The sequence below is a fragment of the Phocoena phocoena genome, chromosome 7 (genome assembly GCF_963924675.1).
Source record: "Phocoena phocoena chromosome 7, mPhoPho1.1, whole genome shotgun sequence".
Classification (NCBI taxonomy): domain Eukaryota; kingdom Metazoa; phylum Chordata; class Mammalia; order Artiodactyla; family Phocoenidae; genus Phocoena; species Phocoena phocoena.
The window spans coordinates 62,537,919-62,545,419 of record NC_089225.1 but is presented as its reverse complement, the minus strand read 5'-3'; the positions used below and the strand labels follow the sequence as shown (position 1 = coordinate 62,545,419).

Sequence of the window (7,501 nt, the reverse complement as noted above, 5' to 3'; positions counted from 1 at the left end):
GGATCCTGTTTCCCTCCTATGAACTCTCTTCCCCAGAAGACTGTCCTCTTTTCAGAGGAGCTCAAAGTACAGGTGTCATAATTTAGAGGAATGAAGTTTTTATGTCTGAAAATATCCCATCTTTCTTCTCATGTCCGATTGAGAAATATTGCATGTTCGTTTTTTTTCTAGTTTATGTGCATCATAAAACACTATCAAATTTAAAAGATTTTAAAAATTAAATAGAATAAACTGTCTAAACTGCAGGTAAAAGTAAGGTTTTATCTGAGATGAAAAATAAGATATTTGAACTTGTATACATCTAGTAAGTCTATTTAGGATGCAATCTAACAACATAGAAAAGAGGCCTAGATGTTATAAGATTTTACAGTTCATTTAAATACACTGAATATCACATAAATAAACTCAGGAACCAAAGAAAGTTTCTGTGATACACAGATGTCTTTTCACACAACACAGCTGAGGTTAAGGAGCTTTTGTCTTGTCTGGCTTTGATTGGGAGTAACATTCCATATCTGTTAAATCCTGTCTTCTTTTTTGGAAAACTTACTCTAATTCCAGGGCCTGCCTTGGCTTGGAGTACCAAGAACATTAACAACTAAGGAAAGATTTTCCCCTTTATGCAGAGAGGCAGGATTCCAACTTAAGTACTATTAAGTCTCAATTCTGGAGTTTCTCATACAAATGCAAGGGTGGTTGGTTAGATGGAGAAATCCAGTGAGGACTCTATTATGAATTTTTAAAGGTGATTAGCAACTAATGGCCATAATTAGAAAAGAATTATTAGCACATTCACTTAAATTAAGCTCCTAGTTACAGTCTTATTGTGATAGGTAATCTTTCTACACCCTTATGCATTGATAACTGTCATGTGAAAATATGGACTGAACCTAAAGATTCCTATGAAATACGTGTGAAATTCAAACAAGTGATCTCTGATTATTGGATAGGATAATCCATAAACTAAGGAGACCCCAAATGCAGTTAGTATATTAAAATAGTTCCAAATAGAACTCTAAACTCAATCTTCAAGAATGGTGTTAACAGTCCTTCTCTACTAAATATTCAAATATTCACACACACTTGGTCACGTGAATGTGGGCACTGAACCGTCTATGCTGTTAGTACAGTTCAAAATATACTATCATGTTGCTCAAAGATACTGCCTTGGAACTCTATCAAACAGCACGTGGGCTTGCTCCCTACTCTAGGTTCTACTCAGCCCACACATCACACATACACACACTCTTCCTTGCTGTTTTAAGAATTAGGATTATGGTCTTTATCTCAACCAACAATCCAGGTTCTAACTAAAAAGAGCAAAGGCCAGGGATGACTGGTCATGAAGAAGAGAAAGAAGATCCCTAGAGTTTTACCACTATGCCTGGGGAAGAGAACAAAACGTTCCCCAGACATCTCTGGGCCAGGGGAACGTCACCCTGGGTTGACCTAGAGAGTTCCATGGGAGAAGGGACTGTTGTCTGATGTTCCCTTACTATTCTCTCTGGTATATCCCTACTTCTTTCTGTCCGGCTGAATTTTTTAAACTTGGCCTGCATCTGAGGTTGGTTTCTTTTCTACAGTACGAAGGGTTAAAGCTGCTACTTCTTTTGCTCCCTTTTCTTACTTTTTCCCAAAATTCCTACTCTCACTGAAAGATCAAAAACCGAATTTTAAACTGATTTCACTCCTCACTGAGCTTGAGATTTTTCTTTCAAAGCCCCAACAATAGTTGTCAGTTCATACGACCAATTCAGAAGGCTTTTCACCTTTACTAAGCTACTCCCTCTCCTTTTGTGCAAACCTGGTGTTTGGAGTCAAATGTGTTCCAGGCATGGATCTTTTGATTTCCTCCTAAATCTTTGAGTACAGGGTAATTCCACTGAGACCTACTTCCATTTCCACCCAAGTTTATGATTCATACTCAGCATAATAAGGGCCTTATCCCCCTTATTTGTTCAATATTTAACTCTGCCACACTATAGGTTTCTGAAGTCCACAAATACAATAAAGAATTTAGCTAGTGGTCTCGAGGTCCCTGATCAGGAAGAAAGTGACATAAGAACGTGTGTGTGTGTGTGTGTGTGTGTGTGTGTGTGTGTGTGTGCTCTCTTTTAGTTTCACTTCAAGTCTCCTACATGCAACCTTCTGCAATGATTTATATAATGAATAAATTGAGAACACATGGTTGGAGTGATTCAGGTTGGCTGAAAAAAAAAAAATCCCTGAGAGTCCCCTGAGGAGAATCTGGTATGGTTGCCTCTGACCAAAAATGGTAAAAGAGCCCAGAGAAAGGTAAAGAATGACAGAATCTAGGGCAACCAACCAGGTAGTAACTTCCAGTGTTTGACACTAGAATTGCAAAAACCAAACAGAAAATAAACTGACACTATACAGCTGTGCTTGTTTTGCAGCAAGCTTCACCAGGTTAGTGGCGGAATTTTGTATTTCTTAGTTTGCCTGGAATATCAGTTTCAGCTGTGCTGGCAACTGGAGGCTTACTCTAAAGCATTGGTTCTGATTCTAATTCTAAGGACCAGCAGCATCACCTGGAAGCTTGTTAGACATACAGATTCTTAAGCCCCTCCCAGACCTAATGAATCAGAAGCTTTGCAGGTAGAGCCCAGCAAACTGTGTTTAACAAGCCCTGCCACTGATTTCTGATGTATGAGAACCACCGCCCTAAACACTAATGATCTCTTCTAACATAAGAGTCCTCTGAGCCTAGACTGTGGCATTAGGTCCCAATTCTGACATTCATGCCCATTGTATTTCTTCTGATCCCAGAGAGAGAGATACTGGCGGCAAGGACAATGCAGAACAAAGAGATACAGATAGCCATTACTAGCTGGGGCTTTCACTGTGAACCCGAGGCTTATTTCCATTGTCCCTACATTCCTGGAAGGAGTCACAGGAGAGTTGGAGGGATGGCCAAGATCTCCTCTGAGACAGCAGTCTGAGCCCTCTTGCCGCTCCCATCAGAGGGAAACATTTTAGAAACATTTACCTCCACTAGCTTATAACGCTACAGAGAACTCCATAACCTGCCCAGCAAAATGTCCTGGGGTTTGACTATTATGTGAGCAGCATTTCTAACCTTTGAGTGACGAATAAGAAAACCAAGAGCATGACTCCCCTCGGAGCAGTGATTCCCTGGCTTTGGGCTGTGCAGGGAACCACAGGGTCATGTAAAATACAGATATTCAAGCCTAAGGGGTTCTGACGCAGACGGTCTAAGGTATAGAGCCCAAGAGTCAATATTTTAATAAGAATCCCCAGATGATCCTGCCATTGCTTCTGTAAGAAATTTAAAGAACTACTATTGCCTTATACACAATTGATACAGCACTTTTAGCCTGTATATTATATCCATTTCCCGAACTTCTTACGTGGAGATTTCAAGGCCTTCTCTCAGTTAAAAATATGAACAGATAGCTTTGTAATGATAGTGTTCCCATATGTTCATATGGCACTTGTACACTTTTAAAAGTTCCTTCACAGGCACCATCTCAAAATAGCGAGGGCACAAAATGGTATTGCTTGGAGAATGCTGCTTCCTTGATCCAAGCAGTTATTCAGAGAGAAGAGAGGAGTTTATGAATATATATTTGTGGCCGTATACAATGTGCAGGGATTAATGGCATGGATGAAATCAGGCACTGTGGAGAAGGTGCATCCAAGGGAAATCCAAAAGAGGATATCTTTTTTCTTAGTGAGAATTAAATTAAGGTGATTTTTAGAGCAGTTGCACTAGAGTCCCAGCTGTTTCCAAGGCTGTGGTCTAAAATATTGGATTATGTACTTTTTTCCATACTTGAAAAATCTGCAGTACAGCTTCCACAGAATACTGCCAAATAAATACTAAGGATGTCGATGTTTATTCTTCTGGAACAGAGACACAAAAATCAACCAAGAACTCTATTTAGGAGTGGAGGGAGACCCCTGAAGGACAGCATTTCATTTGTACATTTTCATTATGTAAGAGTAAAGGATCAGGACAGCTCTCAGGACTTTCCTATTGGGCTCTACGGCTTACTTTTGTTAAAGAAGAGTGCCAGTGCAGCCAAGGTTGCAGGTTTGATACCCACGTAAGAGGAAAATCATTCTCTGGTTACAGACCGCACCTTGATCAGCTGCCCTGCAAGTGTATGCCATTGACCAGTAAAGAGTTTAAGAAAAATTGAGGAGCTGTTAATACCACACAAGACGCCAAAGCTCCTTTCAAACTGGTATATGCAGCTGGGGCTTCATCTCTGTTGTATCTATTACTTAATTGGATTTTAAAGCATCTGCTACTTTAAGAACATCATCATCTTCTTGTACACAACAGTTTTAACCATGCAACACATTAGGGGAATCCAAGACAGAATCTCTCAAATATTAAGTAGGTAACAATATGCAGAACAATACTTGTGATTAATCCTGACAATTTCATCTGATTACCTCTATTTTATAGGCACATTACTTACTTGCAGTTTTCTTACAAACTTTTTGTTTTAACAATTGCCACGTTGGTCTATGCTTTGATATCACTATAACTTTATTTGGTTCTGCTTAAGTTATTTTCTCACATGATTTAAGTTTTAGGTAAGTATGAACTAATTCTAACTTGGAGAGTTCATTCTAATGAAAATGACTCCTGTAAGATTATATATAGTTTCACAGTGTATGGGATGTAGAGTGAGGGTGTGAAACGCATACACAGTAAACCCACAGCATCATACCTGTGTCAAATTTCTCCAAAGAGAGAAGGACAAAACCAAACGGCTAAGGAAGGGTCTACCTGACCACTCTTTTATTAGTTCTCACATATTTTCTGTTCTGACTTTTCTTCTTCCAAACAACAATAAGGAGGGTACAAAAAAGGTAAAAATCTTTGTTCCAAGGAGAACTTTGTTAAAGTAAGCTTTAAGGACTGGAGCCAAAGGCCTTTTCCCATGAGCTTCTGGAGCAAAACACAAATGGAAACACAGGTCCGCAGATAACAAGCAGGGCTGGCCCCTGGGGCCGAGCTTCTCAGCCTGCAGCTGAGTTACGTTCCCCCACTGCTGGGGACTGTTAATGCCTCTGGCCCAGGATCAAGGAATAGTTAGAGGGACAGCATGGCTGTGTTCCAAACATTACCTAGGCTGTAAGCATTACTAACTGAGTTTAAACTACAAACATCACTAAATGAATTTGTACTTGAACAGAAACCCTCAATTAATTTTAGCTATAACTGTTCTACAGTTGGACAGGACCTTAGAAATTCTCTGATGAGATCCAAATCCCTCAGTTTCCAGGTAAGGGGACGACCAATTAAGGTAAAAAGACTTATCCCAAGGACACACAGCTGGTTAGACACAGTATCCTTGGCTATTAAAGGAAATGATCACATTCTGACACCAATGACATTTTCACTGCCTTCATACTTAAAAAGGTGAAGCAAGTGATGCCTGTCATAGTGTGCCCGACTCCCACCTGATCCCCATCCTCATTTCCTCTTTGAGTATCACACCTTCCTCTTTCTCCATGAGCTTCCCCTTCTCTGATTTTACCTCCTTTTTCTAAACCGTCCCTGACTCTCCTCCTTGCACTGTATCCCTCTACTCCTCCCCATTCCTGAGCCATAAGATAGTACAGAGTCAGGAATAATGAAGGGGTGCTTGCTTCGGCAGCACATATCCTAAAACTGGAATGATACAGAGAAGATTAGCATAGCCCCTACGCAAGGAATAATGAAGGGAATCAAGAATAGCTATTGCTTATATCACTTTGTAAGCTTTGTCAAAGGTTTTACATCTTGACAGGACATTTCAATATCCCTATTAAAGTGTCTCCATCAAAATGTCCAGCTTTGCAGTAAAGATGAGCCATCAAAAAATCCAGGAAGACTAGATAAGAGATTTCACATTTTAACTTCTGACTGCCCCATTATCTGTCTGCTTTGTACCTCTCCATTCTCTTGGCCACCACTGTCTCTTGTCCTGGAACCACTGCAGGGCCCAGCTCTGAGTGGGCTCCAGCCAACCTCACACAGGCGCAATCTGAGGACGGCACTGGGCAGGGTACCCGATGTTCTCTCTCTTTACTGGCTTCCCTACTGCTGTGGATGGGGAAGCCCTCAAAGAAACAAGCATGCACAACTCAGAAGGGGGAAATGGAAGTTACTACAAACTTATTTATCTGCCTCCCTCCCCAATCCACAGGGAAGGTCCTGAGATACAGATGATATGGCTCTTTGGGGCTAGGTCTCCTGGATCAGGTGGTCTGGCCAGTCTGTTTAGATATCCTCTTATCCATTCTCTCTTCTCCCTGTTTCACCACCCTTGTATCTCTCACTTCTTTCCTCTGGATTTGCACTCTCTAACTAAGGCACTGAAGCCTGCTTTCTAGGTAACCCAGGCTAAGGGAATGTACTTTGGTATACAAACTTAACATTCCAATCAAAACTCAAAATGACATTGGCCAATATCTTACAGTATAAGATTTAGCATTTACCAATTATGTGACTACATCTAATGCATTGAAAAATTTTAAGGCCAACACAATCAAGTATTGGGGTGTTAATGACTTCCCCAGACTCAGTCTTAATAGGGATTCTATTTTATATTTAAACTTTATTTGCTTTTGTATAAGGAGGGTGTATGTGAATTAGAGTAGGGAAAGAAAGAAAAAGTAACATTAAAAATGCATTATAAATGTAGATTCCCTAAGTTTTCCATGTAACTCAAAGAGTTGAGTTCGTTTGTGATAAAAGCAAGACACTGATAGATGCTAAATTAAAAAACAAATGGGTGTTTGACTAAACAGCTTTGGGAACTTCTGAGTTAAACAAAGTTAATCAATTTTTTTTCCTTATTGTACAACTTCTCACAGCCTTTCATATGTAAAACTATAAGATTAACTGATTGGTATGTGTTAACTTATCAATTATTTCATGCTGGATAAATTACATGGGGATCCGATGATGGACAAAAATAGAAACAATGTTTGCCCTCATGTAGTTTTCAGCCCACTGAAGGGAGACCAACATCTATAGAAAGTGATTATGTAAATAAATGTAAACTTGCAAACAAGAGAAATGCATGAGAGTTTGTAATAAAATTCCAATGAGAATTGTGAATATCTAAGGAGGGCAAAGTATATACTGTTTACAAACATAATTTGATAACTGCTCATTTTTCAGGGAAAGTTCTTTTTGGGCAGGGAGGATGAAATGCTGTATTAAGTGTATAGCTGAGGTTGAGAAACATTATTGGGACATCGTTGAGAAACAATGTTCAAAGAACTGTCTTTGAGGAAGATTCTTAACCTCTGTCTTCTCATCCAAAAATGGGAAGTTTTAACTCACTGACATTTCAGTGACTTTTCTAGTTATATATTGTATGATTAAATAACTCTAACTAAAATGTTTAGAAATTTGAGAATATTGTTTGGGATTTCTCCAGGACCCACTGCTGTCCCTTCTCTCTTTGCTGCTAACCTAATTGCTAATTACTCCCTTCATTTGAGTGGTAAT

At 39.5% G+C, this 7,501-nt stretch overlaps 1 non-coding gene across 1 annotated transcript; it reads left to right on the top strand.

Annotated features, from left to right (window-relative positions):
• Positions 1-5,641: 5,641 nt before the first annotated feature.
• Positions 5,642-5,749, top strand: LOC136126229 (U6 spliceosomal RNA). The gene has a single exon (XR_010656116.1). It is a non-coding gene; the product is annotated as a U6 spliceosomal RNA (small nuclear RNA).
• Positions 5,750-7,501: the final 1,752 nt, after the last annotated feature.